The sequence below is a fragment of the Cervus elaphus genome, chromosome 19 (assembly GCF_910594005.1).
Source record: "Cervus elaphus chromosome 19, mCerEla1.1, whole genome shotgun sequence".
NCBI lineage: Eukaryota > Metazoa > Chordata > Mammalia > Artiodactyla > Cervidae > Cervus > Cervus elaphus.
Window position 1 is genome coordinate 27,689,509 of NC_057833.1, and position 27,955 is coordinate 27,717,463.

The 27,955-nt window shown below is 36.2% G+C and overlaps 1 protein-coding gene and 1 non-coding gene across 9 annotated transcripts in view; one reads left to right on the forward strand and one right to left on the reverse strand.

Moving 5' to 3' along the window:
- The window catches only part of NAALADL2 (N-acetylated alpha-linked acidic dipeptidase like 2), a 1,495,786-nt gene that overhangs the window by 623,830 nt on the left and 844,001 nt on the right, over positions 1-27,955 (forward strand). The gene's annotated exons all lie outside the window — the stretch shown is intronic.
- LOC122676278 lies at positions 2,389-2,485 on the reverse strand. Its single transcript, XR_006335546.1, has one exon. It is a non-coding gene; the product is annotated as a small nucleolar RNA SNORD125 (small nucleolar RNA).

Consider the following 27,955-nt stretch of genomic DNA (forward strand, 5'->3'; position numbering starts at 1 on the left):
CCAAAGTTGCCATTATCATACGATTTAAACAAACCTATTGTCAAGAAAAGATAAAAGACATAAAAAGAAAAGGGAAAAGGTTTGGATCATTCTAAAATCAGGAAATCAGGAATGAAAGAGGGGCTATTACTACATGCATTACAAAAATGAAAATAATTATTTGGTAATACCATGATAGCTATATCTAAAAATAAATTCTTAGACATGAGCTACTAGGTCTGACTGAAGAAGAAACTGAAAACTGGAACAGATGTCTAAGAAAAGATTGAATTAGTAATCAAAAAACTTCCCACAAAAAAAAGACCAAGCCCATATGGCTTCACTGGAGAATTCTACCAATCCTTTAAAGAAAAATTAACCACCAATCCTTCATAGTCTTTCAAAAGTTACAAAGTAAACAAATAATTCCAAACTCATTTTATGAGCCATTATCACCTGATTCTAAAACCAGTACAAGCCATCAAAAGATAAGAAAATCAATATTCTTTATCAATATAAGTGTAAAAATCCTCAGTGAAATGCTAACCAAATTCAGTGACATAAAAAGTATTTTACACCATGACCAACTGGGTTTTATCTAAGAAATATAAGGTTTGACATTTGAAAATAAAGTAATAAATGCATAAATATAATATACCACATTAATAGAATAAAAGACAGAAACCACATGATTATCTCAATAGACGTCATCTCAAAAAATCATTTGATAAAATCCAACACCCTTCATGATAACTGCATTTGAAAAACCAGAAATGAAGAGGAATTTCCTCTCCTTGGTAAAGACCATCTATTAAAAACTCATAGCTAACATCATTCTTAATGATGACATACTAAAATGCTATTCCCCTGAGATCCAGATAGAAACCAGAATGTCTACTGTCACAACTTCTGTGTCGTATTGTACTGGAGGATCTACCCAGAATAATTAGGCAAGAAAAGTAAAATTCCAACTGATAAAAAAACAGTAAAAAATATCTCTAGTCCTGGATGACATATTTTTTATAAGAGAGTGAAAAAATGGATGGAAGTAACTGCTAATGGGTGAGGGGTGGTCTTTTGTGAGTGATTAAAAATGCTCTGTGAAGATTGCTCAACTTTGATTATGATAAAAAAAAAAAAGCCTCTAAATTGTTCACTTAGGTGAACTTTATGGTGTGTGAATTATATCTCAAAAAATTATATGGGAGAAGTATAATGGAAAGATTAATGTTTTTAATGAAAAAAAAATAGCTTCTGACTGTTAAAGAAGAAAATTCTTTGATTTTAAAATGGATGATCATGACTATAAAATCTCTGTGGTATTTAGATTCCATTTAAAGTAGAAATGGAAAAAAAAACTAAAACAGATCTGGATGTGCGTTTTATGCCGATAATATACAATAGATTAGGTCTTCCTTGGTGGCTCAGTCGGTAGAGAGTCTGCTTGCAATGTAGGAGACCTGGGCTCAATCCCTGGGTTGGGAAGATCCCCCAGAGAAACAAATGGCAACCCACTCCAGTATTCTTGCCTGGAGAATTCCATGGACAGAGGAGCCTAATCGGCTACAGTCCATGGGGTTGTAAAAGAGTTGGGCATGACTGAGTGACTAACACTTTCACTTTCATGCAATAAATTGAAAACAATCTCTCATCAAATGACATTGAATGAAAAATGTGCTAAAGGGAAAAAAAAGTTTCCCAAGTTTCTCAGCGATGGGGAATTGAAATGAATCTCTGTAATTTCTAGGGTATAGAAAGTTTTATGCTGGGAATGAAAATCTTTTGCCATGCTACTCAAAGGAAATATTAAGGTCAGCATTGTGGGGATCCCCTGTGAGATCATTGGAAATGCAGAATCTCTGGCCCTCGCCTGGACCTACTGAATCAGACTCTGTATTTCATAAAACTGCCCAGATTCAGTTCATAAGTACATTGAAGTTTGAGAAGCAAGACATTCCTTTGACTCCTTAGTGGTTGAGCCACCCAACCTTGGTTTTCTTTTCCTCTGTGTCTCCTCGGGAATGTGGAGTTGGTGGTGGTGGTGGTGGTTTCGTCACTCAGTCATGTCTGACTCTTGTGATCCCATGGACTGTAGCCTGCCAGGCTCCTCTGTCCCTGGGATTCTGCAGGCAAGAATACTGGAGTGGGTTACCATTTCCTTCTCTTCTAAATGGGGTTAATAGCATCGACCTCACTGGGCCGTGAAGGGGCTCAAGAGAGACAAAGACTCCTAAAGTTCTCGACACAAGGCTTGGTACCCGGGAAGTTTTCCACACGCAGTAAATTCACTGTGAGCAATGATCAGGAACACTCCTGGGGGCCTGCAGAGTTCCCTGAGGGAAAGGAGCAGAGTGCCCGCCTCCACAGTCTGACAGACGGCTGGAGAACACTGGTTCGCAGGCTCTCCTGGAGGAAGCAGCCCCTTCAGTCAACTTCTTAGAGGCTCAGTTAGCTCATCGCCAGGGCCACTCAGGAAGAAGGACCATCAGGAGAGAATGTGGAGTTACCTTCTGTATTTCAGTTTTGCCTCTCAGGCTCCAATCATCCCCAGCAGAAACCTCCAATCAAACCCCAGCAAAGATAGAAACTATACTTTTTTTAATAGTGCATCCCTGACTTGAGCCTAAAGCCAGATTACCAGTTGCTCTGTTTCCTCCTTTGGGGAAAGGAGAGCCCCCAGCTGCCTCAGTTGTTTCAAGTGGAATATTTCACTAGAGTAAGGCTATGGTCATATTGACTCTTAGTTTTCCTGGACTCTAAGCTTGGAGATGCTTTTCTCACCCCTCTTGTTCAGGCACCATGTTTGCTTACCACCTGGATTTGGCAACCTAATTTCCTAAATATTCTTCCTCTGTCAGTCCAATTGTATCGCAGCACCTGAAAGATTTCAGATCCATAGATGCTTTTATTTCTTACTCATCATTGCTATCCCAGTTCCTTCCTCTTATTGTTATGGTTATTTTATTTATTGTGGAAGTTCATTGGGTTTTTAAGAAACAAGGGATTATAGAAGCATGTGTTTGTTATTCCATCTTTACTCAAAAGTCATCAATCACTTAAAAAATTCTATTGTGTTTGATAAAGCAAAGAAGCATTGGAAACATTTTGTTTCCTTTTCATGTGTTACTAGTGAAATTGAAGTATTTTCCATATGTAGATTTTCTAATTGTGTTTTGTGAATTGTCTGTTATTTTAGTTTTTTTCTATTTTATAGACATTCTTAACATAATCTTTTCTTCATTGAGTATACTATAAATATTTAATCTTTTTGACTTGTTACTTTTTTATGCATGTAGAAAATTTAAATTTTGATTTGCCAAATCTGTCCATTTTTAATGTGCATTTTTGTCTTCTGTATGTGTGTATATATATACACACACATAGTCCTTATTTTTCTTCTGGGTAATTATCAAAAATTTTTCTGTAATATGTGCAAAATATTTAAAGTTCACCTGAGGTTTATTTTTATGATTATTTTATAATAAATGTTTAAGATGACTGTGCTTCATTTCTGATGTTATTAACCAGTTTTCCAGCTTCTACTTATTAAATGTCTTATCTTTCCAGTTTTAAAATACTACCTTTTTCAGAGACACAGATGTACAGAACAGACTTTGGGACTCTGTGGGAGAAGGCGAGGGTGGGATGTTCTGAGAGAATAGCAATGAAACAAGTATACTATCAAGGGTGAAACAGATCACCAGCCCAGGCTGGATGCAGGAGACAAGTGCTCAGGGCTGGTGCACTGGGAAGACCCAGAGGGATGGGATGGGGAGGGAGGTGGGAGGGGGGATCGGGATGGGAACACATGTAAATCCATGGCTGATTCATGTCAATGTATGGCAAAAACCACTACAATATTGTAAAGTAATTAGCCTCCAACCAATAAAAATAAATGAAAAAAAAAATAAAGTCTTAAACTTTCAAAAAAAAAATACTACCTTTTTCATATTATCACAAATTTATTTGACCATGATATTTCTATAATTCTATAAACATTAAAAAAAAACATAATTGTTTTAACCTCCTTATCCACTCATGCTAAGTAAATTTTATGTAAATAGAATAGGTATTTCTTTTAGCAGTGTGACAATGATTGTTATTCACTCAAGGACTTTGATAAATAAGGTTGCTAGGTCTTTCTTCTTGAGGTGACAAGTATATAATAATTATATTTTTAAAATATTTATTGAGAATGTACTTGAAGTTGTGGCATATATATAAATATGCAACTTCTTCCCTGAAAAATCTAAAATAAAACAAACGCTAAATAAACTTTGTCAGTTTACTCAAACGCACTTTCAATTTTGAGTAAGTCAGAGGCTTCCCTGGTGATTCAGGTGGTAAAGAATCTGACTGTAATGCAGGAGACCCGGGTTCAATCCCTGGGTCAGGAAGGTACCCTGGAGAGGGAAAGGGCAGCCTACTCCAGTATTCTTGCCTGGGAAATCCCATGGACAGAGGAGCCTCCAGGCTCATGGGGTCGCAAAGACTCACATGACTGAGTGACTAACAGTTTCAGTTTCAGATGCTTTAGATATAATCTTATTAAAATCTGCAGTATAATTTTCCCTTTAACATTTCAATAAAATGATATCAAAGAATGAAATGATCTGAGATAATTTTATATATTTAAGGCATAGGTGAAAAACCCTGGCATTTTACAAACAGTTTATCCCAATTCCTAAATCTGATATTCACCTTTCATATATTCACAACTGGCAATGCCTAGTTTTAAATAACACTTTTGTGTGTGACCTTTTAAGAAAATTACCGATGTCTTTGTTTAGAGTGCAGAGGGCATGGATTTCACAGAGCATTTCCCACTAAATGGAGTATATTACTCCAATATCATGGCCATGTTGTCAGGAAGTGGCACTTCATTAAGATAATGTGACCTTTAGAATATTCTTCCAACCTTTTACTATGTCTTTGGTGGTGGGATTTGTACTTTAATTTATGTGGCTTTTTGATAAGTTGGAAATAAAAGAGTAGAGCCTTCAATTACATTTTATTTGCCTTCAAGTATACATTGTGTGTGAGCTTTGTTTTTTCCCTTCTTCTAAAATGGCAAAAAATGTCAGTTGAAGGATTTTTGTTCAAACTAGGGATTATCTGCCAGGAAAGTGTCTTTTAAAGTTAAATTGGTAAGTGTATGCCTATTGTAGAGAGAAAGAAAATGGCTAAGTAGAAGAAAGCAAAAATTGTTCTTCACTGCATTTTCAAAAAAAAAAAAAATAGTTGAGAAGGGCCCCCAAAGATTTTTCTTGTGTTCATGGTCATGAGGCAATATATTTTCAGTATGCTTTCTGTGGTAGACTTAAAATTGTTCATTCAGGATTATTGTTGAAATAGAAAGTTAACTTCTAAGGCCACTTTTATGTAAGAGCCAAAGTATGCAATTTAATGGAAAGAGGAGAAGAGGACTGTTCTGATTAGGCCAGAGTGGCAGTTCCCAAGAACCATTTCTGTGTCACTTTGGTTTTTATTTATTGGATTGAATTTTATGATCATAATTGAATGTTTCACTTGAGTGTCTTGAAATATATTTATAACCAAGAATTGTTTCTATATTATTTGTAGACCATCTTATGTGCCAGAGGGTGTGTCTCTCAGTCACATCCTAGTTTTAACATTGAGATTGTCTTTGTGATATGTGTAAAATAGAGCATTCATATTATACCTTTAGAGCGGCAACATTATGTGAAATGGCCAACCATATGGTGGCAAGAAAGCTGAGCTAAGGAGTTTATGGTTCTTCTACTAGATATGTGGCCTTTGGCAAACTCTTTAGCTTCCCAAGGTTTAGTTTCTATTTGAAAAACTAAAAAAACTAGTGCCAGTTTAAAATGCATTCAGTTACAAGTAACATAAAACCCAGTTATAGTGGTTTTAAAAATAAAAGATTTTTCTCATACAACCAGAAGATAGGAAGTGGGTAGTTCAGAGTTGATGGAACTGCTTATGCTCTCATCAGAGACTCCATTATTTGTCTTTCCTCTCTGTTTGTGTTTGTGGCCCTGTGGTCACAAGATAACTGCTAAACTTCCATGTATCTTGATAGCCTTACAGGTAGGAAGAAAGGAAAGGCAATATTTTTTTATTGGTGAGGTTTAATCATTTTATTGAGGAAAATGATGATTCATCCCTAATAGACTTCTCTATATATATGCCACTAATAAGCATGGTATTACTTAATTGCTCCTAGCTGCAAGGGAGGCTGAGATATCAAATGCTTAGTTTTCTGGACTTTATAATAAGACAGTTCAGTTCAGTCACTCAGTCCTGTACAACTCTTTGTGACCCCATGAACTGCAGCACGCCAGGCCACCCTGTCCATCACCAACTCCCAGAGTCCACCCAAACCCAAGTCCATTGAGTCAGTGATGCCATCCAACCATCTCATCCTCTGTCGTCCCCTTCTCCTCCTGCCATCAATCTTTCCCAGCATCAGGGTCTTTTCCAATGAGTCAGATCTTCGCATCAGGTGGCCAAAGTATTGGAGTTTCAGCTTCAACATCAGTCCTACCAATGGACACCCAGGACTGATCTCCTTTAGGATGGACTGGTTGGATCTCCTTGCAGTCTAAGGGACTCTCAAGAGTCTTCTCCAACACCACAGTTCAAAAGCATCAATTCTTTAGCGCTCAGCTTTCTTTATAGTCCAACTCTCACATATAATAAGACAAGAATTAAACTAATCTGTAATATGAGCCACAATTGAATACTATATAAACCAAGTCTCTTTGACATACTAGAAATAGTTCAAAGGATTTAATAATACCATTATATTTTATTTTGATCATATTTAGTTGAGAATGTTGTTTTTAGTTCTGAGTGCATAGAAGACTTAATGCACCTTAAAAAATATCTGGAGAGAATGTGAGTTGTTCTGAAATTATGTCATGCAGGAAAGAACTAAAAGAAATAGAGCTGTTTCACTTGGATAAGATAAGATTTATTAGAGGCCAAACAGTTATCCACATCTTTGAAAGAGGAAATATACCAATACTTACTATGGGCTAGTATAACTAGCCCCTGTGAGGAAGACAGTTTTTGGGTCAGTTTGAAAGTGTTTGCTAAGAAATCAGGGCTGTAAACTTGTGCTTTTGTTAAATTAAAATGAGCCAACAGTCCATAGAGTCTGCAGATTGAGGATGGAAATTTCTCAAGCTGATGTTTACAGTTCCCTCCATCTCTAAGATTTGGCAGTTCTTTTCACTTGTGACTATTGCCTGTATTAGTCAAGGTTCTCCAGAAAAACAGAAACAAAGAGTGAGTTTGTGTGTGTGTGTGTGTGTGTGTCTGTATTAGAAGGAATTTGTTCATATGATTATGGAGGCTGGCACGTTCAAAGATCTTCAGGGTAAGTGAGCAAGTTGAGAGAGCTGACTGTGTAAGTCCAGTTCAAAAGTTGGCAGGTCACGCACCGGGAAGAGCCTCTATTTCAGTTTAAGTACAAAGGCAAAAGAAAAGCTCATGTCCAACTTCAAAACTATCAGGGAGGAATAATTATATCTTACTTGGGAGATGTCAACATTTCTGTTCTTTTCAGGCCTTTAGCTGTTTGGGTGAGTCCTGCTCACTTTAGAGAAGGCAATGTGCTTTACTCAGTCTACCTATTTAAATATTCATCTTAAAAAATAAAAAAATAAATAAATATTCATCTTACCCAGAAACATCCTTATGAAACACCCAGAATAATGTTTGATCAAATATTTTAGCACCCTGAGGCTCAGTCAAGTTGACACATAAAAGTAGCCACCACATGGTCAAAATGAATAATTCTTCAATGATATATTTTATATTGTGACACAGCAAACTATCACAACGTATTGGCTTAATACAAAATTATTTTCTTGGTTTTCATGAGTCAGGGGTTCAGGTGTTGCTTAGCAGAGTCCATGGCTCTCAGTTTTACAAGACTACTGTCAAGCTTAGCCAGGTTGCATTTTTTTTCTGGAGTTTGTGGTCCTCTAGAGGTGGTTAGTGAAACAAACCAAAGCAAAAAGAATACCCAGTTGTGGTTGTGACTGGTGATAGAAGCAAGGTCCCATGCTGTAAAGAGCAATATTGCATAGGAACCTGGAATGTAGGGTACATGAATCAAGGCAAATTGGAAGTGGTCAAACAGGAGATGACAAGAGTGAACATCAACATTCTAGGAATCAGCCAACTAAGATGGACTGGAATGGGTGAATTTAATTCAGATGACCATTATATCTACTACTGTGGGCAGGAATCCCTTAAAAGAAATGGAGTAACCATCATAGTCAACAGAAGAGTCCGAAATACAGTACTTGGATGCAATCTCAAAAATGGCAGAATGATCTCTGTTCGTTTCCAAGGCAAACCATTCAATATCATGGTAATACAAGTCTATGCCCTGACCAGTAATGCTGGAGAAGCTGAAGTTGAATGGTTCTATGAAGACCTACAAGACCTTTTAGAACAAACACCCCAAAAAGATGTCCTTTTCATTATAGGGGACAGGAATGCAAAAGTAGGAAGTCAAGAAATAGCTGGAGTAACAGGCAAATTTGTCCTTGGAGCACAGAAAGAAGCAGGGCAAAGGCTAATAGATTTTGCCAAGAGAATACACTGGTCATAGCAAACACCCTCTTCCAACAACACAAGAGAAGACTCTACACATGGACATCACCCAATGGTCAACACTGAAATCAGATTGATCATATTCTTTGCAGCCAAAGATGGAGAGGCTCTATACAGTCAGCAAAAACAAGACTGGGAGTGGACTGTGGCTCAGATCATGAACTCCTTATTGCCAAATTCAGACTTAAATTGAAGAAAGTGGGGAAGACCACTAGACCATTCAGGTATGACCTAAATCAAATGCCTTTTGATTATACAGTGGAAGTGAGAAATAGATTTAAGGGACTGGATCTGATAGAGTGCCTGATGAACTCATGATATTGTACAGGAGATAAGGATCAAGACATCTCCAAGAAAAAGAAATGGAAGAAAGCAAAACGGCAGTCTGAGGAGGCCTTACAAATAGCTGTGAAAAGAAGAGAAGCAAAAAGCAAAGGAGAAAAGGAAAGATATATCCATTTGAATGCAGAGTTCCAAAGAATAGCAAGGAGAGATAAGAAAGCCTTCATCAGTGATCAATGCAAAGAAATAGAGGAAAATAATAGAATAGGAAAGACTAGAGATCTATTCAAGAAAATTAGAGATACCAAGGGAACATTTCATGCAACGATGGGCTCAGTAAAGGACAGAAATGGGATGGACCTAACAGAAGCAGATGATATTAAGAAGAGGTGGCAAGAATACACAGAAGAATTATAAAAAGAAGAATCTTCATGACCCAGAAAATCATGATGGTGTGATCACTCACCTAGAGCCAGCCAACTTCCAGATATTCAAGCTGGTTTTAGAAAAGACAGAGGAACCAGAGATCAAATTGCCAACATCTGCTGGGTCATTGAAAAAGGGAGAGAGTTCCAGAAAGGAATCTATTTCTGCTTTATTGACTATGCCAAAGCCTTTGACTGTGTGGATCACAATAAACTGTGGAAAATTCTGAAAGAGATGGGAATACCAGACCACCTGACCTGCCTCTTGAGAAACCTGTATGCAGGTCAGGAAGCAAGTTAGAACTGGACATGGAACGACAGACTGGTTCCAAATAGGAAAAGGAGTACGTAAAGGCTATATATTATCACCTGCTTATTTAACTTCTATGCAGAGTACATCATGAGAAATGCTGGGCTGCATGAAGCACAAACCAGAATCAAGATTGCTGGGAGAAATATCAATAACCTCAGATATGCAGATGACACCACCCTTATGGAAGAAAGTGAAGAGGAGCTAAAAAGCCTCTTGATGAAAGTGAAAGAGGACGGTGAAAATGTTGGTTTAAAGCTCAACATTCAGAAAACTAAGATCATGGTATCCGGTCCCATGACTTCATGGTGGAAACAGTGGCTGACTTTACTTTTTGGGGGCTCCAAAATCACTGCAGGTGGTGATTGCACCCATGAAATTAAAAGACACTTACTCCTTGGAAGGAAAGTTATGACCAACCTAGACAGCATATTAAAAAGCAGAGATATTACTTTGTCAACAAAGTTCCATCTAGTCAAGGATATGGTGTTTCCAGTAGTCATTTATGGATGTGAGAGTTGGACTATACAGAAAGCTGAGCATAGAAGAATCGATGCTTTTGAGCTGTGGTGTTGGAGAAGACTCTTGAGAGTCCCTTAGACTGCAAGGAGATCCAATCAGTCCATCCTAAAGGAGATCAGTCCTGGGTGTCCATTGGTAGGACTGATGTTGAAGCTGAAACTCCAATCCCTTGGCCACGTGATTTGAAGTGCTGACTCATTTGAAAAGACCCTGATGCTGGGAAAGATTGAAGGTGGGAGGAGAGGGGGACTACAGAGGATGAGATGGTTTGATGGCATCACCGACTCAATGGATATTCGTTTGAATAAACTCTGGGAGTTGGTAATAGACAGGGAGGGCTGGTGTGTTGCAATTCATGGGGTCACAAAGAGTCATGACTGAGCGACTGAACTAATCTGAACTGAGAGGTGGTTTTTGGAGGAATCCAATTCCATATAGCTATATAAATGCACTGAACTCCTAGAGATTATCTGTAGTTCTCTGTTCCATGGCCCTCTTCATAGGCAGTTAATACAACAGCTTGCTTCTCTGAGGTCAGAGGAGAGACTCTTACTCTGGTCATCTCAGGCAGTCTTACATAACAGAATCTTATCATAGAGGTGACATTTTTGTTGTTGTTGTTATGTTCTATTTAGAAACTAGACACATTAATGAAAAAAAGGTTGCATTAAGATATGGACACTAAGAGTCAAAAATTATTGGGGCCACCCTAGATTTTAAAACAGATGGCTCTTGGAATTGACTTCTGAAATACAGTGAAAGTTAAACTTCACCCTAACTTTCATATATTCATTTGGCTCTAAAGCTTAATTAAAGATAAGCTGAAGAGAAAGCTTGATAAAAGGAAAAGAGGTGTTTTTATTCTTAATAGATGTTGCTTTTACACTGGTTACTTTAGAATAGTGAGAGCGTGACTTTAAGGTCATGGGAAAGTGTTTCTTCCTAAGATATTACTCATTCAAAAATGCCCTAATTAGGCAAGGGCTTGTATGCTCCAGATTCCATCCATTAGGAAAAAATAAAAAGGCAGAAAATAATAAATACTACCTATGAAATTGGTCAAGCTTTAATGATATTGTCCTGCTTTTACAGTCATTATCAACCTCATGAAATTGCTTGAGTTAACCACCCCAATATTCAGTTTAACAGAATGATGTCTATTTAAATAGCCAATGCAACTTTGATGTGTTCCTACAGCTCAAAGTACACAGAATATGCTGGTACTTCCACCCTGCCACTGAATCTCCAAATATTTCCATGGTGGGACTAATATCTCAGAAAATTCCAGTAGTGTAGGAGTCTTTCAGCATTTTCTCTGACTTACTTCACTACTCTTACCCTATTGACAATTTATAACCCTTGCACCATCTGGGGAACAGACTGTTGGCTGCCAAGTAGGCTCATTAACATTCCCCTCCAGGAACTCTTGCTGTTTAATTATGCTGTCTGCTGGATTCAGGCAGTGAGAGCCTTAGGTGGCTGTGTAACAAATCCATGACTCCATGCATTCAGATGTCAAGGTCACTAAGATTCTTGTTTCATACTCAATACAATAAAGGGAATCCAGATCCTTGACTGCTAAACCCAAATCATCAATGATTTCACCTTAAAGGAGACATTCCATACTTGATAGAGATGCTAAGTTATCCTCCACTGAACTCACAACTGTCTCTGCTGTGTCCTTTGACGACATTCTAACCCTTAGGCCATGAGATCTGGCCTTCAGGCCAACTTTCTTGTCAAAACTAGACAGTAGTGTTTGTAGAATACTATCCAGACCCAATACTAAAATTACTACATGTGCCATAATTAAATGCACCCGATTAATTACATTCTCTGAGGACAGATTGTTGAAAGTGTTAGCATTCCAGAAATATTTAAGTAGAACAAATGTTCTCCTTTGAAATGCCAAATTGAAGAAGTTCTATTGTAAGAAAAATACCTCTCAAATGAGTGGTTTGGTTAATTTGAATAAACATTTTCTAACCACAGACAGTTTAAAGAAAAAGGAAGATGGTCATAATGCAAGCTATGTCAACTTGGGATTTTCCATGTTTAAGGACAGAACCATCACAAATATTTGTCAACTGACTCGAGTACTTTTTGGCTGAGTTAAATGTTCATTCATTTGTTGGTTAATTCATTCATCAAATAACCATGAAGACAAAATATGATCACAGGATAAGGAGATACTTACTTCTGTGAGATTTCAGTTTGAAGTGTTGACCTCATCTGGTGAATAGGTATGTATTCCCTGTGGAAGCCATTTGAATGATGAGATAGGAATGAAAAGTTGGGATACTGAGGCAATATTTACAGATGGGGAGACAGAGACTTCTGAAAATAGAAAAACACGTACAGATGCCCTGTTGTGGGGGAGTATGCACCTCTGAATGAAGGCTAGTAAATTGGTTTCCAGAGAGGATGAGGAATTACAACATGGAAAGAAAGGCTTAATTGACCTAAACTATTAATCTTAACTATTTTATCTATTGCAGCTAGAGAATCACTCCAGAGCTATCCTTAACATTAGGACCTATGCTCTTTTCCTCACCTGTCTGAACTCAACCCTGCCTCTCACTAAGAGAAAAATTAGTGAATAGATTAGTGGGCTCAGTCTTGCTTTCCCCCCACCCACCAATCTTGACTAATAAAAATCTTCATAATCCTCATAATGAATTTAGAGGGAGTTACCAGTGTCCTTGCTCTAAAATGAGTTATTTCTGATAGTGTATCAAAGTTCTTGGGCTAGGAAATAATTACTCATGTTACCCTTTAAATAAGACAATAATACCTGTGTGAAGACAAAGCTTTTCAATTATTTTGACTGTGTCTCTATTTACTTACTTTTAATTTTTTCTTCAGATATCTTTTATTTAGTTATTTTTTCCTAACTGCATAGGAAATGAAATATCCTATTATAGAATCAGTTTTCCTTGGAGATTACAAGTCAATAGTGGACCTTGAGCTGTTTACTTCCAGTTTTGGTTTTTTTTTTTTAATGGCACCCTCTCCCCCCACCAACACAGCATTAATCAAGCACTCATTTGCTCTTTTTTCCAAGAGATGGAAGTTCATTGGTCGCAAGAGAAATACTTGGGGATCAGTGTATTAAACTTCACTTTTCTCCAATTATTTTAGTCATCAAGATATCTGGAGGAAAAAAAATGAAAACTTTTAAAGCACAAATAGAATTTAATCTACTTGTTCCAGGATGCTGTGATATGATCTCTATTTTGTAGGCTTCACTTAGCAAAAAAGGTTATAAAGTGTGAGCGATGTGTCAAATACTGAACAACTGACAGATGCTAGATCTGACACACAGCAGTGTTTTAAATGTTTTCAATTCAGGCTTTTGTTCTGGATATTTCTTAAAATTTTGTCCTAATTGTATTTATAATGCTCTCTTTTAATAACCTTTAATATTAATGTTTATATAGTAATATAATAAAAACAATGCAAATAAACACAAAATTATCTTTAAAATCTGAGCATCATAGTTTTTAGCTGTATTTTACTAGCTATTACATTATATTAGCTACAAGGTGTATGCAGTAGAATAAGATCTGGGAGCCAAAGTGGACCACAAGCTGTCTGTGAATTTTTAAAGAAATCTTTTAAAAGAGGAATATTTCAGAAATTTTATAAATAGTTAAGCAGTTATCCATTTTTTTCTTTTATTTTTCAATTTGTGAATATCATACATTTAAGAAAAGAGCAGAGCAGGGCAATAGAGCTCATTAAAATGCCAGGAAATATTACCAATAGGAGAGGCTTAAATGAATTGGAATTAGTTCATGGGCTGATGAAAAAACTAATGGTCTTTTCATAAGTAATAATAATTCTAAGCAGCAAGAAAGTGTTTTATGAACAGGATTGTGATCAGCTGGTTTTATTATTCAGTGAAAATAAAGTACGAGGAAATAAATCTCAACTGGAATTTTAAACAGAAAAATATTCGATTACAGATGTCCATTGCTGTTATATATGTTTTCCTGTTAGAGTCGTCATTCATAAACACCTGAAATTCACAGCACTATGCTCTTTCTTTAGGTCTGCCTATAATGGTAGAAAAGGGAATTAAGTACTCTTGCTCCATGCAGGGCAAAAGAGAATGTGAGGAAAGACACATTTGAGTTGAAAGACCTCTGAGCTTTTTTCGGCCTCAGGAAATTCAGATAAATTCTTTTGTCTTCCATTTGTTCTGTTTGTTATCCCATAGGTATGACATAAAATCAATAATTCATTTTAATCTTGTTAATTGTGCAAGATTTTTTAAACCAAAAAATTGCATCTTGTAGCTAACCCATGAGCTAGCAGTGCTCATGTAATTTTGCGTTTTGGCCATGCCTAAGTTGTTCTAATGAAACCTTGCATTAAAGAGATATATAGATGCACTTGGGTAAATATAGAAGTCTCCAACTGGATTCAGACAGGTGGGGTTGAACCACAACTTGTGCCCATACATCTAACAGAAGGGCTTGAGCACAGGTGTGTGAGAGGCAGAGATATTTCTGGGTAAGTTTAAGAAAAAAAAGCAGAAAACAAGTTTCTATTTTCTTTAACACTTAATTTTAATTGTTGTTGGAACAGTAGAAAAAGATAGTGTTACATTAACTTGGAATCAAGAGAAAAGTTCCATCCAGTGCTCTGAATCTTTTCTCATTTTACCCTAACTTTTGGGTGAGGTGAAAGAAATAGCAACTTCATCCTGAAGGAAAACCAGAGGAATCTGTTTTGGTTATAAATTGTACTTCTGCCATCCTGCCAGGATTACTGATAGGTAAAGAAACTCAAGGTTATAGGCCTTGATGTTTTGCTCATTCTATGGTAATCTTATTTCCGGAGACTGTTGGGTCAGCTAGTTCTTAGCTAGATGCTGGAAAGATAAATTTGAACCTGGGCTTGTGACACCACTTAACTTATAATAATGATTGTTATCAGTGTCTATCCATCCTGTTCTGAGGACAGGGAGTTTGGCTATGTGTGTGTGCATTTTCTATTTTTTTCCCCAAATGTGAATGACATTTGAAATGCCTAGTTACTTTTCCCAAAGTAGTGGCTAGGAATTACTACTACTATAGAACTATAAATGCATTTTTATTATTTAGGGAAAAAGAATGCTATTGAACCATTTCTTTCTAGCTGTAATGAGGTTAGTGTGTTTTTTTTTATTATTGTTGTCTGTGTGTTTTTTATTTAATTCTAAATTTAGGCCTGTGGATAAAATTTATTTAGCTGTCATACTTTTTAACCTAGGAAAGCCACATTATTTACTAAATAACTTTTTTTAACTTTATGATTAATCTACAAAATGATTTTTGTTCTACCTATATTTTGGAAATGGGGCAGAATAAGGTCTTATGCTGAAGCAGTGTAAATATACAGTAGTGAGAAACTCAGTTTAGTAGATGAGAGTTCAGGGATGGCAGATAACAGAATAATAAGGTAAAAGTAAACAGTTTGTTTTTGAAGTTTGTTCTTCCACCTTTTCAGCAGTCTAAAGCAAACACCTCTAGAATAAGGTCAGTTATGTTAAGCAACTACAATCAAATTTATATAAGTAAGTTTAATAATGACACTGTTTTTAAACAACCCTTTTTAACTACTGGGTGATCCAAATGTTTTCTTAATCCTCAGTTCTGCTCTCTCAACAGCTCAGCTGTCACTTAATGGTCCAATTTTTTGACTGTTAATGCAGCATGAAGGTCAGAAATCCTGTATATCCAGGATCATGGATCACCCCAGGAATTCACATGATGTCTCTTCACTGTGAAGTTGTCTGAATATTACGTGGACCTTAGAGACAGAAATCTACAAGTCAGGTTATGGAGTTGTGTTGTAAAGATGGCATTGTTCCTGGGCTTAGGGTATTTGTCATGAAGGAAATAATTACACTTGGGAAAAGGAAAAAGAAAACAGGCTTAAACAAAGTTGTTTCTAGTCCACAAACACAGGAAGAAATCAGGTAATGATGCTAGTCACATTCATTTGTCTAAGGCCCAAGTGCAAAACATGTTTATTTGCAACTGTATAAATCAGGAAACTGGGCATACTCAGGTGGTGTAAAGATATAGATGGGTTTAAGGAAAGTGTCCCAGGGCTAGCAGTAAGGAAACCTTCACTGCCCTTTGCCAAGCAGTAGTTGGAGACAGAGTTGTGTGGAGGACATTGCCAAATGAGCTGTGGCATTCGGTCAAGAAACAGGGCCAGCCTGCTGTGACCTGGCAGGGAGGAAACTGAAGGATAAACCCTCTGGTCTTACTCTATTTTCCTGCCCAATAATCTCCTACCATTGCCTTTCACTGGATAAATCCCACTAAAAGCCAGAGGACAAGGGAGCTTGTTGATGGAGGCCTCACAGTTCAATGTATAAACATTTCCTGTTATAGCTGTGTGCATTAAATATAAACTGTCTCAGATTTAAGCGTAAGGAAGCCTTTTGTTACTTTACAAATATGATTTAATAATACATACTATGAAAAAGTACTTCAGATAATCAGTTACTGATTTAAAGATTGTTGTTCAACAGTGAAAATATAGGTTAATAGTACATACTAGAGTAACAAGTGAGGATAAAATTATAGACTTTTGAACTAGCATTTAACAAGAAGGAAGAGTTGTTTTAAGGTAGCTGGGAGATTTGGAAAGTCAAGTGACTGATGTCAGAACTGAATTTGAATCCTGACTGGGGCATTACTACTGAGAACTTAGGTGTTTTCCTTAACCACAGGGCTCTGTGCTGCCTGAGTGACCTAGGGCTATTTTTATTATCAGAGTTCCATTGCTGAAGTCTTTATATATATCACAGAAAATGCAAATATCAATTTTAGTATACCACTGAGCCTTGTAATCACGCTTTAAAAATGTTAATGCCTGCTATTAGACTCCTTTTAGAATAAAAAATAGAGTGAATCTACATGGAGTTTATAAGGGAATATACTTTTGTTAACTATTGACGATCAGATTCACTGATATTCATTAAAACATTTCAAGATGATACATAAGGTCTGGATAATCCTAGTTTGAATGGATGATTCCCTACTAGATCCATCCCTGTTACAAGTGATGAGAAACAAGGCTGTATAATTCAAATCAGTTTTAGACACATGTTCACGTTGGAAGCAAGGAATGTATGAGCAGGTGTCAGAAGACAGTTTTCAACATATGGTAAGCTCTTCCAATGCAGCTGGCTGCAATTCTTGTCAAAGGTCATAGAGACAAAAAAAGGCACAGTCAGAAGTGGCTTGGTGCTTCAAAAGACCATTCTGGAAATGGCCCTCTTAAAAAACTGTATCTCTGAACCAGAGAAAAATTACCCCTTTATCAATAATGTAGAGTGAATGGAAAGATGGGCCTGAATTTGGTTATGTAAGTTTCCATGTATTAGAGCAGCAGCAGAGAAACAGATGAATCAAGAAAGTCAAGAAGGCGGCATATACAGCAGAGAGGAGTGAAACAGAATATACTTTGATATTCAACCCCAGTTGGTACCTGGAGCTTCTCTATCACTGCACTCCAGAGAACAAGTGGAAATTCTGAAATGTAGCCATCCCAGAATGCCTGAAAGTTCTGCCACTCTTTAGGACTAGGTGTGTGGGGGGAGAGCTTCATTAGAGGATGTGGCTTAGTTGCTCAGTCATGTACAACCCAGGGACCAAGCCTTGGTTCTTGAATTGCAGGTGGGTTCTTTACCATCTGAGCTTCCAGGGAGGTAGCTACTAGGGAGGCATCCTCATTAGAGGACAGACATGTTATAGGGAGCACTTCCCAGGTACGCTAGCGGTAAAGAAGCTGCCTGCTAATGCAGGAGACATAAGAGATGCAGTTTTGATCCCTGGGCCAAGAAGATCCCCTGAAGGAGGGCCTGGCAACCCACTCCAGTATTTTCGCCTGGAGAATCCCATGGACAGGGGAGCCTGGCGGGCTACAGTACATAGGGCCACAAAGAGTTGTACATGACAGAAACTACTTAGCACACATGCATACATGTTACAGGGAAAGACACAAGGTCAGTTTTCACAGAGACAGTAACATTGTAGAAAGCATGAGGAAAGAAGTGGTTTGATTAATTAGGTATCTTTTCTCACCCTCTAAACTTGAGTTAGGCTGCCTTCCTGATTAATCTCACACTTTAATATCATGCTGTGTTGCATGTAGTTATTTATCTGAATTTTGTATAGACTGGCTATTCCGTGAAGGCAGGAATCATCTCCTCTGTCTTCTATCAGGTGCCTTGTGTTGAACAAAGTAGTTCAGCACAGGTTTGAACTGTAGGAACAACCAAAAGGGCTTGTAACTAGAAAAGAGAACCAACTGGGGTCTTGTGATATTGTGACTTATAATAATAACTATATTTCCTTATCCACTCTTCTGGGCACAGAACTTCTAAAACCCTTGGAAATTTCCTAGAATAAAGCTGTCTTTTCTGTTAATTAGATGACTTTGGATCACAGCAAAGGATGGGGGCTGATTACTAGGGAAACCAACCACAGGATTAATGTGTTGGAACTTTAAATGCCACCTCCCTCACCCCTGCATTGAGTTCAATCACCAATGGCCAATGGTTGAATCAATTGTGCCTGAGTAATGAAGCCTCCATAAAATCACAGATGGGTGGGGCTTAGAGAGCTTCCAGATGTGTGAATACCTGGAGATCTAGGAAGATTGGTACCTTCTGAAGATGATGTGGAAACTCATAGTCCTTTTCCCATACTTTGCTTTATGTATCTTTTTTCATCTGGCTGTTCCATACTTATATCCTTTTATAATAAGCAGGAAATCTTGTAGGTAAAATGTTTCTCTGAGCTCTTTGAGCCACTCTAGCAAACTAATCAAATCCACAGTGGGATCTTGGAACTTCCAATCTGTGGACAGATGATCAGAAGCATGGACTTCTGATTGGAGTCTAAAGTGGTGGGGTGGGGGTGTGTGGCAATCTTGAAGAGTCCTTACCCTGTGTTGTGTTATCACTAGGTGTTGTCACAATTGAGTTGAAATGTAGGACCCCCAGCCAGTATCTAAAACCATTGCTTGGTGGTGATGAATCCCACCTTCATCAGGCATTGATGACCAGAATTGTAGCCTAATATAAGACTGCCTTTTTTACCTTGATGGATTATTGACAAGGTGGAATTTTTCCTTGATTAGTTTGAACACTCTTCCTGGAAGATACTGTTAATATATGCTTGTTTGGAGAAGGTATACTTGAGTTTAGAGTTTATTCTGACAGGAGCATATTCACTCTAGTTTATTCTTAAACTTTACTAATATTCTATCAGTCTCTGAATATTGAGGCCTATCTGATATATTTCTTTCATTTTTTATTGTAATTTGACATCTGTATACAATACAATATACAGTACTCTGCATACAGTACAGAGTAGTCACCATCATTACAAGTCTAGTTGCATCCATCACCATACAGTGGACCCTCTTCATCCATTTTGCTTAATCCCCAACCCCTTCCCTTCTGGTAAATATTATTCTATGTATATATGAATGAATTTTTGCTGTATTTAGTTTTATTATTTTAGATTCCACATATGAGTGAAGTTACATGGTTTTTGTCTTTCTCTGGCTTATTTCACTTAGCCTAATACCTTCAGGGTCCACCTGTGTTGTGGCTAATGGCAGCTATCATTTGTTTTATGGCTGAGTAGTATTCCATTGTGGGTGTGTATGGGTGTACGTGTGTGTACCACAGTTTCTTTCTCCATTTATCCATCAGTGGGCACTTAGATTGTTTCTATATATTAGCTATTGTAAATAATGCTGCAATGAACATAGGGGTGCAGGTATCTTTTAAAAATAGTGTTTTTGAGATAAATACTCAGAAACAAAGTAGCTGGATCATATTTTAATCATCCCAATCTTACTTTTTTGAGCAGCCTCCACGCCATTTTCCATAGCAGCTTTACTAATTTACAGTCCCACTAACAGGACTGTTCTCCACATCCTCCCCAACATCTGTTATTTCTTGTCTCTTTGATAATAGCCATTCTAATGGGTGTGAGGTGATATCTCATTGTGGTTTTGATTTGCATTTTCCTAATAATTAACAATGTTGAACATCTTTTCATGTGCCTCTTGGCCATCTGTATGTCTTCTTTGAAAAAAGGAAAAAAGGTCTGTTCAGATCTTCTGCCCATTTTTCAATTGGGCTTTTTTTAATTGTTGCTGAGTTGCATGAATTCCTTATTTATTTTGGATATTAACCCCATCAGATAGATGGTTTTGAAATATCTTCTCTCATTTAGTAAGTCTTTTAGTTTTAGTGATGGTTTCCTTCTCTGTGCAGAGGTTTTTTAGTTTGATGAAGTCCCATTTATCTTTGGTTTTCTTTCCCTTGCTGTTAAGATCACAAAATATCACTGACTGATGTAAATAAAATTGTGTTTTCTATGTTTTCTCCCAGGAGTTTTATGATTTCAAATCTTTCTTTCATTCAAGTATTTAATCTGTTTTGAATTAATTTTTGTGTGTGGTGTAAGATAGTGGTCTAGTTTTATTTCTGTATGTAGCTGTCCAATTTTCTTGTTATCATTTATCAAAGAGATTGTCCTTTCTACACTGTATGTTCTTTACTCCTTTGTTGTAAATTAATTATCCATATATGTGTGGGTTTATTTTGGGGCTCTCTATTCTGTTCCATTGATCTATGTATCTGTTTTTGTGCCAGTACATTATTTAATTACTATAGCTTTGGATTCACTGGATGATACTTCCAGCTTTGTTCTTTCTCAAGGTTGTTTTGGTTTTTCAGGATATTTTGTGGTTCTATAAAATTTCACAATTCTTTGTTCTAGCTCTGTGCAGTATAACATTGGAATTTTGATAGGGATTGCACTGAATCTGTAGATTGCTCTAGGTAGTGTTGATGTTTCAGTAATATTTTTCCAATCCATGATCATGGGATATCTTTCCATTTATCTGTCCCTTCTTCAACTATTTTCATCAGTGTCTTATAGTTTTGCAGTGTACATGTCCTTTATCTCCTTGATTTAACTTATTCCTGGGTATTATTTCTGATGTGATTATAAATAGAATTTATTTAATTTCCATTTCTGATAGTTTACTAGTGTACAGAAATGCCACAGATTCCTGTATATTGATTTTGTACCCCATAACTTTACTGAATTCAGTTATCAGTTCTAACAGTTTTTTGTTTGTTTGTTTTTTGGTGGAGCCTTTAGTGTTATCTCTGTATAGTATCATGTCATTTGCAAATAATGAGTTTTCCTTCTTTCTTTGCAATTTTGATGCACTTCTTTTCTTATCTGATTGCTATGATTGGGACTTCCAATACTATGCTGAGTAAAAGTAGTGAGTGTGGGCATCCTTGTCCTGTTCCCAGTCTTTAAAAAGCTGAAAACTTTGAGTATGATGTTATCTCTGGATTATCATATATGGCCTTTATTATGTTGAGGTCTATTCCCTCTATACTCTGTTGTGAATTTTTATTTGAAATGTATATTGAATTTTTAAAAATGCTTTTTCAGCATCTATTGAGATAATCATGATTTTTATCCTATATTTTGTTACTGTGGTGTATCGTGTTGCTTGGTTTTCGTGGATGTTGAATTATTCTTGCATACTTGATCATGGTGTATGATTGTTTCAATGTATTCTTAGATCCCATTTGCTGATATGTTGTTGAGGATTTTTGCTTTTATACATCCTATGTTCATCAAAGATGCTTGTTTATAATTTTCTTTTTGTGTGTGGTATCCATGTCTGATTTTGATGTTAGAGTACTACCAGCTTTATAAAATGTGTTTGGAAAGTTTCCTTGCTTTTCAGTGTTTTGTGAAAGTTTGAGAAGGACAGGTATTAAATTTTGAAAGTTTTGTAGAATTAGCCAGTGAAGCCATCTGTTCCTGAGCTTTTGTTTTTTGGAGGGAGATTTTTTTTTAACTACTTTCTCAGTTTTCTTAGTAGTATTCTCTCTACTTAGATTTTCTATTTCTTTATTATACAGTCTTGAAAGATTGTCTGTTTCTAGGATTTATTCATTTCTTCTTGGTTGTGCAACTTGTTGACATATATTGTTCATGGTGGTCTGCTATGATCCTTTATTTCTGTGATGTCATTTGTAACTTCTCTTTCATCTGATTTTGAGACCTCTCTCATTTTTACTTGGTTAGTCTAGGGGAAATCTTGTTTATTTTGCTTATCTTTTCAATAAACTAGCTCTTAGTTTTATTAATGTTTTCTATATTTTTTAGCCTTTATTTCCACTCCAATTTTTATTTTTTCCTTCTTTATACTAATTTTAGGCCTCATTTCTTCTTTTTCTACTTCCTTTAGATATAAATTTAGATTTAGACCTTTATTGTTTCTTTGCATAAGCCTGTATTGCTGTGAAGTTCCCTCTTAGAACCGCCTTTGCTTCATCTCGTAAATTTTGGTATGCCATATTTGTTTTCATTTGTCTCTAGGTATTTTTATTTCTCCTTTGGTTTCTTTGACCCATTGGTTGGCCAATAACATGTTGTTTAATCTCAACATCTCTGTAGTTTTCCCTTTTTTACCTTGTGTTTGATTTCTAGCTTTATATTTTTTTGGTTAGTGAAGATGCTTCATGTGATTTCATACTTCTTGAATTTGAAACTTGTTTTGTGACCCAATATGTGATCCCTCCTGAAGAACATTCCATATGCACTTGAAAGAATGTGTTTTCTGTTAATTTGGGATGGAATGTTTTAGATATAGATATTGATATATATGTTAATTTATCTGGTTTAATGTGGCATTAGAATCCTGAGTCCTCCTTAGTCTCTGAGTCCTCATGTGTATGATCTAGTATTTAATGTAAGTTGGGTGTTGTAGTCCCCTACTATTATTGTATTTCTTTGCTTCTTAAAGTCTAGTAATATTTGCTTTATATGTTGTGATTCTTCTCTGGTGGGTACATATACATTTATAAATGTTACATCTTCTTGTTGGATTGACTCCTTAATCATTACATAATGTCCTTTATCTTTTATTATAGTCACTGTTTTAACCTCTGTTTTAACTAACATGAATAGCTACTGCAGCTTTCTTTTCATTTCCATTTGCATTTTCTATCCCTTCACTTTGTCTGTGTGTGCTGTGTCTTCTGAAGTGAGTTTCTTGTAGGCAGGTCATAGATGTTTTTTTTTAATCCATTTAGGCACCGTTTTTTTGATGGGTGACTTTAGTCCATTTATGCTTAATTATTGATAGGCACGGACTTATCACTGTATTTTGCTTTCTGGCTAATTTGTAATTCCCTTTCCCCTTTCTTCTTTCTCTCTTCCATTGTACTTTGGTGGTTTTCTCTAGTGTTGAGATGTCTTTCCCATTTTTCTTTTGTGTACTTATTATACATTTTCCCCTTGTGGTTACTTACATTTACATATGACATCTTATGTAAATAGTAGTGACAACTTTTTTGTGAATATTAAAGCTTTGTAATATGCTCAGATTTTATTTCTTTTTAATCCCCCATTATGTTGTCACTTTTGATGACACATTTTGCATTGTTTAACTTTTTGCATCCTTTAACTACTTATTGTAATTTCAGTAATTTCTACTAATTTTGTCTTAACTTTCATGCTTGCTTTAAGTAATTTCCTGCCTTTATTATATATTTACCTTTTCTAGTGAGATATTTTTCTTTCATATGTTGCACTACTATTAATTGGTGCCATTTCTTTTCATCTTTTAGAAATCCCTTTGATACTTCTTGAAGGGCTGGTTTAGCCATGATGAACTTTTAAAATTTTTGCTTTTCTAGGAAACTCTTGATCATTTCTTTAATTCAGAATGAAAACCTTGCTTGATAGAGAATTCTTGGTTGGAAGTTTTTCCTTTGAGCACTTTGGATGACTTCTTTCATGACCTTTGATCTGTAAAGTTTCAGCTTAAAATTTTTCTGATAGCTTTATGGGATTTCTCTTTGTATGTAACAAACTTTCTCCTGCTGCTTTTAGGCTGTTCTCTTGATCCTCAATTTTTACCATTTTACTTATAGTGCTTCTTGGTGTATGTCTCTCTTTGTTCAACTTATTTGAAACTCTCTGGCTTCCTGGACCTTGATGTTTGTTTTCTTCCCCAGATTAGGGATGTTTTCAGCCACTATTTCTTCATTTTGTGTGTGTGTGTGTGTGTGTGTGTGTGTGTGTGTGTGTGTATTCTCTTTCTCTCTCTTCTCCTCTGCGACTCCTGAATATCAATGTCATTTTGCTTGATGTTATTTCAAAAGTCCCTAAGAGATCTTCAATTTTTTAAAAATTTTGTTTCATCTTGCTTCTCTGGATGCATTTCATCATTTTTGTTCCAGCTTGCTGACTTGACCTTCCTTCTACCTCATCCAGTCTGCTATTGAACCCCTTTAGTGTATTTTTTATATTATGAAACTTCTATTTGGTACTTCCTCATGTTTTCTCTCTCTTTGATGTGGAGGCTCTGTGCATCCAGTTTTCAGGTCCCCTTTTGAGGGGATTATTCCTTATGTTGTTGTAGATTTGTTGTGTCAATGGGAGAATGTGAATTTAGCATCCTCATTTACCACTACCTTGAACACTCTTCATTTCCCTTTGATTTTTAAATTCTAGTAATGTAAGCAACATTTCACACTTAATCCTTAGTTTGCTAAAAATGGATTGTTGACTGCTATTTTGGGTGGACAAGGCAGGTCTTGATAAGAAATGTGCTGACATATTCATAGAAATGAGCTGATTTTTTCCTAGCCTTGTAAAAATGCTTGCTTGCCCTTCTAACTCCTTGAAGCGATGGATGATTAAAAAGTTTTGGGTGGATACTATTTGAAATATATAAAAAGTTTTAGAACTGTAAGAGTGGTACCATCAAAAAGAAAACTTTAAAACTTATTCTTAAACGAGTAGTATTCAAAACACAAGGGATACAAGGGAAGTAAAAACAAAATATAGAAAGAAGTGGTAGAATGTCTTACAATAGAGATATTTATGAAAGTTTGGAGGGACTGGGTGATTCTTCCTAGTGGTTACCTCTGTGAAACTTGAAAGAGGGATCCACAGGGGTTCTCTGTGACTGAGAGCAGACCCAGTTTAATCCAATTCTTTTCATTATGTCTACTTGGTAATGAAGTGAAAATTTTGGCATGAAAGAGTTGTAATTCTGGTACTTAACTGCAAGTATGAAGATTTAAGAATAGTACTGGAGATAGTTATTATTCGTTGGTTTTTAAACATAGATCTATTTTGGCACATTGAGTATCCATTTAGTGGGTACAGAAAATTTGTAATCAGAATGCCTTTAGAAAAGTATATACTTGTTACTGTCTTCCAGGCAAAACTCCCCTGAAAGTATGGGTCTCTCTAAAATAGATTAACCATTAAGAAAATTGCCAGCTAATTTTTTTTGGCTAAATTTGCCATATGTCATATGTTTTAATTATTTGGAGAGGAGGAGAGCCATCAAATACCTTTATTAAGAAAGGTCTAAAATCTGTAGGTTTTAAAAATATTATCTTAAACATTTTGTATTATTCTACTCAAATGTATAAATTTTCATTAGGACTTGAACATAAAATTACTAGACCTCTGTGATAATTAGGTGAAATGGGGAATTTTAAAACATTATTAAGTTAGCTTTTATTGCACATAATGAGGATCTCCCAGATGGTATAGAAATCATTAAAAATTAATTTTATAACCACTAGACATGTCCTAAAGTGTCTTGAATTGATAAGCCTTCCTAATCTTCTAGTGTTGTTCTAGTTCATTGATGAAGTAAAGTGGCTGGCTTTTTAAAATTGATAATCCTATTATAACTACTAAAGTGTAGCACATTCATTTTGTCACAGGTGTTTAAAGTGAGTTCTCAACTCTCTCAAAGAAAAGTACGCTATAATACAGTGAAATCTCAAACATTTCAGATTTGAAGACATATTTTAGTATGAACCACTTTGTTATAGACACATGTTATTGTAGCTGGCTTTTTAACATTTGCTGATTCAAAAGCACTTGCTAAATTGGTACTATGAATTTAGCATTGGTTTAAAGTAAATATGTATTTAATAGTGACAGTAGTTTATTTGTTAAAATAGCACTTATACTCATTTGAAATGAGGATATATATATACATATACTAATATAATATACTACTAATATATATGTATGGTTGAATAGTTCTTGCAGTAGATCTACTACCCTGTTAAGAGTTTGTGAGTTTCATTAAACCATTGTTCAAGACCTTGTTTAAGAAGGTATATTCAACAAGTCGTGTTGGGGAAGTAGGACAGCTATACATAAATCCAGGAAGTTAGAACACATATTTACATGGTTCATAAAAATAAGCTCAAAATGGCTTGCAGACTTAAATATAGGGACTTCCCTGGTAGTCTAGTTTGTGGGAACCTGCCGTGCAGCGCAGGAGATATGGATTCAATTCCTGGTCAGGGAACTGAGATCCTATATGAAAGTGAAAGTGTTAGTCACTCAATCGTGTCTGACTCTTTGAGATTCTATGGACTGTAGTCCTCCAGGCTCCTCTGTCCACAGGATTTTCCAGACAAGAATACTAGTGTGGGTCACCTTCTCCAGGGGATCTTTCCAACCCAGGGATCGAACCTGGGTCTCTTGCATTGCAGGCAGATTCCTTACCATCTGAGCCATGAGAGGCCTCAAGGTCCTACATACCAAGCAGCAAATAAGCCCGGGCTTTGAGCTACTGAACCCTCACTCTGCAGCTAGATAATCTGTGTGTCACAGTGAGAGGTCTTGCATGGTGCAGTGAAGATCCTGCATTTCACAACAAAGACCCAATGCAGCCAAATATGTAAATAAAGTATTTTTTAAAAAGACTTGAAGACATGGCATCATAGCACTCCTAGAAGGGAACATAGGCAAAACATTCTCTGATATAAACCATACCAATGTTTTCTTAAATCAGTTTTCCAAAGCAATAGAAATAAGAGCAAAAATAAGCAAATGGGACTTAATCAGACTTACAAGATTTTGCACAGCAAGGAAAGCCATAAACAAAATGAAAAGACCTATCGACTCACCTATGGACTGGGAGAAAATATTTTCAAATGATGTGACCAGCAAAGGCTTAATTTCCAAAATATACAATCAACTCATACAATTCAATAACAAAACACACAACTCAATAACAAAACAGTCCTATCAAAAAAAATGTACAGAAGACAAAAATAGACATTTCTTCAAAGACATACAGATGACCAACAGACACATGAAATAATGTTCAATGTTGCCACTATTAGATAAATGCAAATCAGAACTACAATGAGGTATCATCTCACACTGGTCAGAATAGCCATTATTGAAAAGCCTACAAATAATAAATGTTGGAGAGAGTGTGGTGAAAAGGGAACCCTCCTATGCTGTTGGTGAGGATGTAAATTGGTATAGACTCTATGGTGAACAGTAGAAAGTTTCCTTAAAAAGCTAAAAATAGAGTTGCCATATGATCCAGCAATCCCATTCATGGGCATATACCCATGGAAATCTAATTCAAAAAGATGCATTCACTCTATTGTTCATAGCAGCACTATTTACAATAGTCAAGACAAGGAGGCAACTGAAATTTCCACTGACAGATGAATGGATAAAAAAGATGTGGTGTATTGTATACACTGGGATATTACTCAACCAAAAAAAAAAAAATAATGCCATTTGCCACAACATGCATGCATATCATATTAATTGAAGTAAGTCAGACAGACCATATGATGTCACTTATATGCGGAATCCAAAATATTAAAATAAACTCATTTACAAAACAGAAACAGACTCACAAACATAGAAAACAAATTTGTGTTTAACAAAAGGGAAAGGAGGGAGAGGGATAA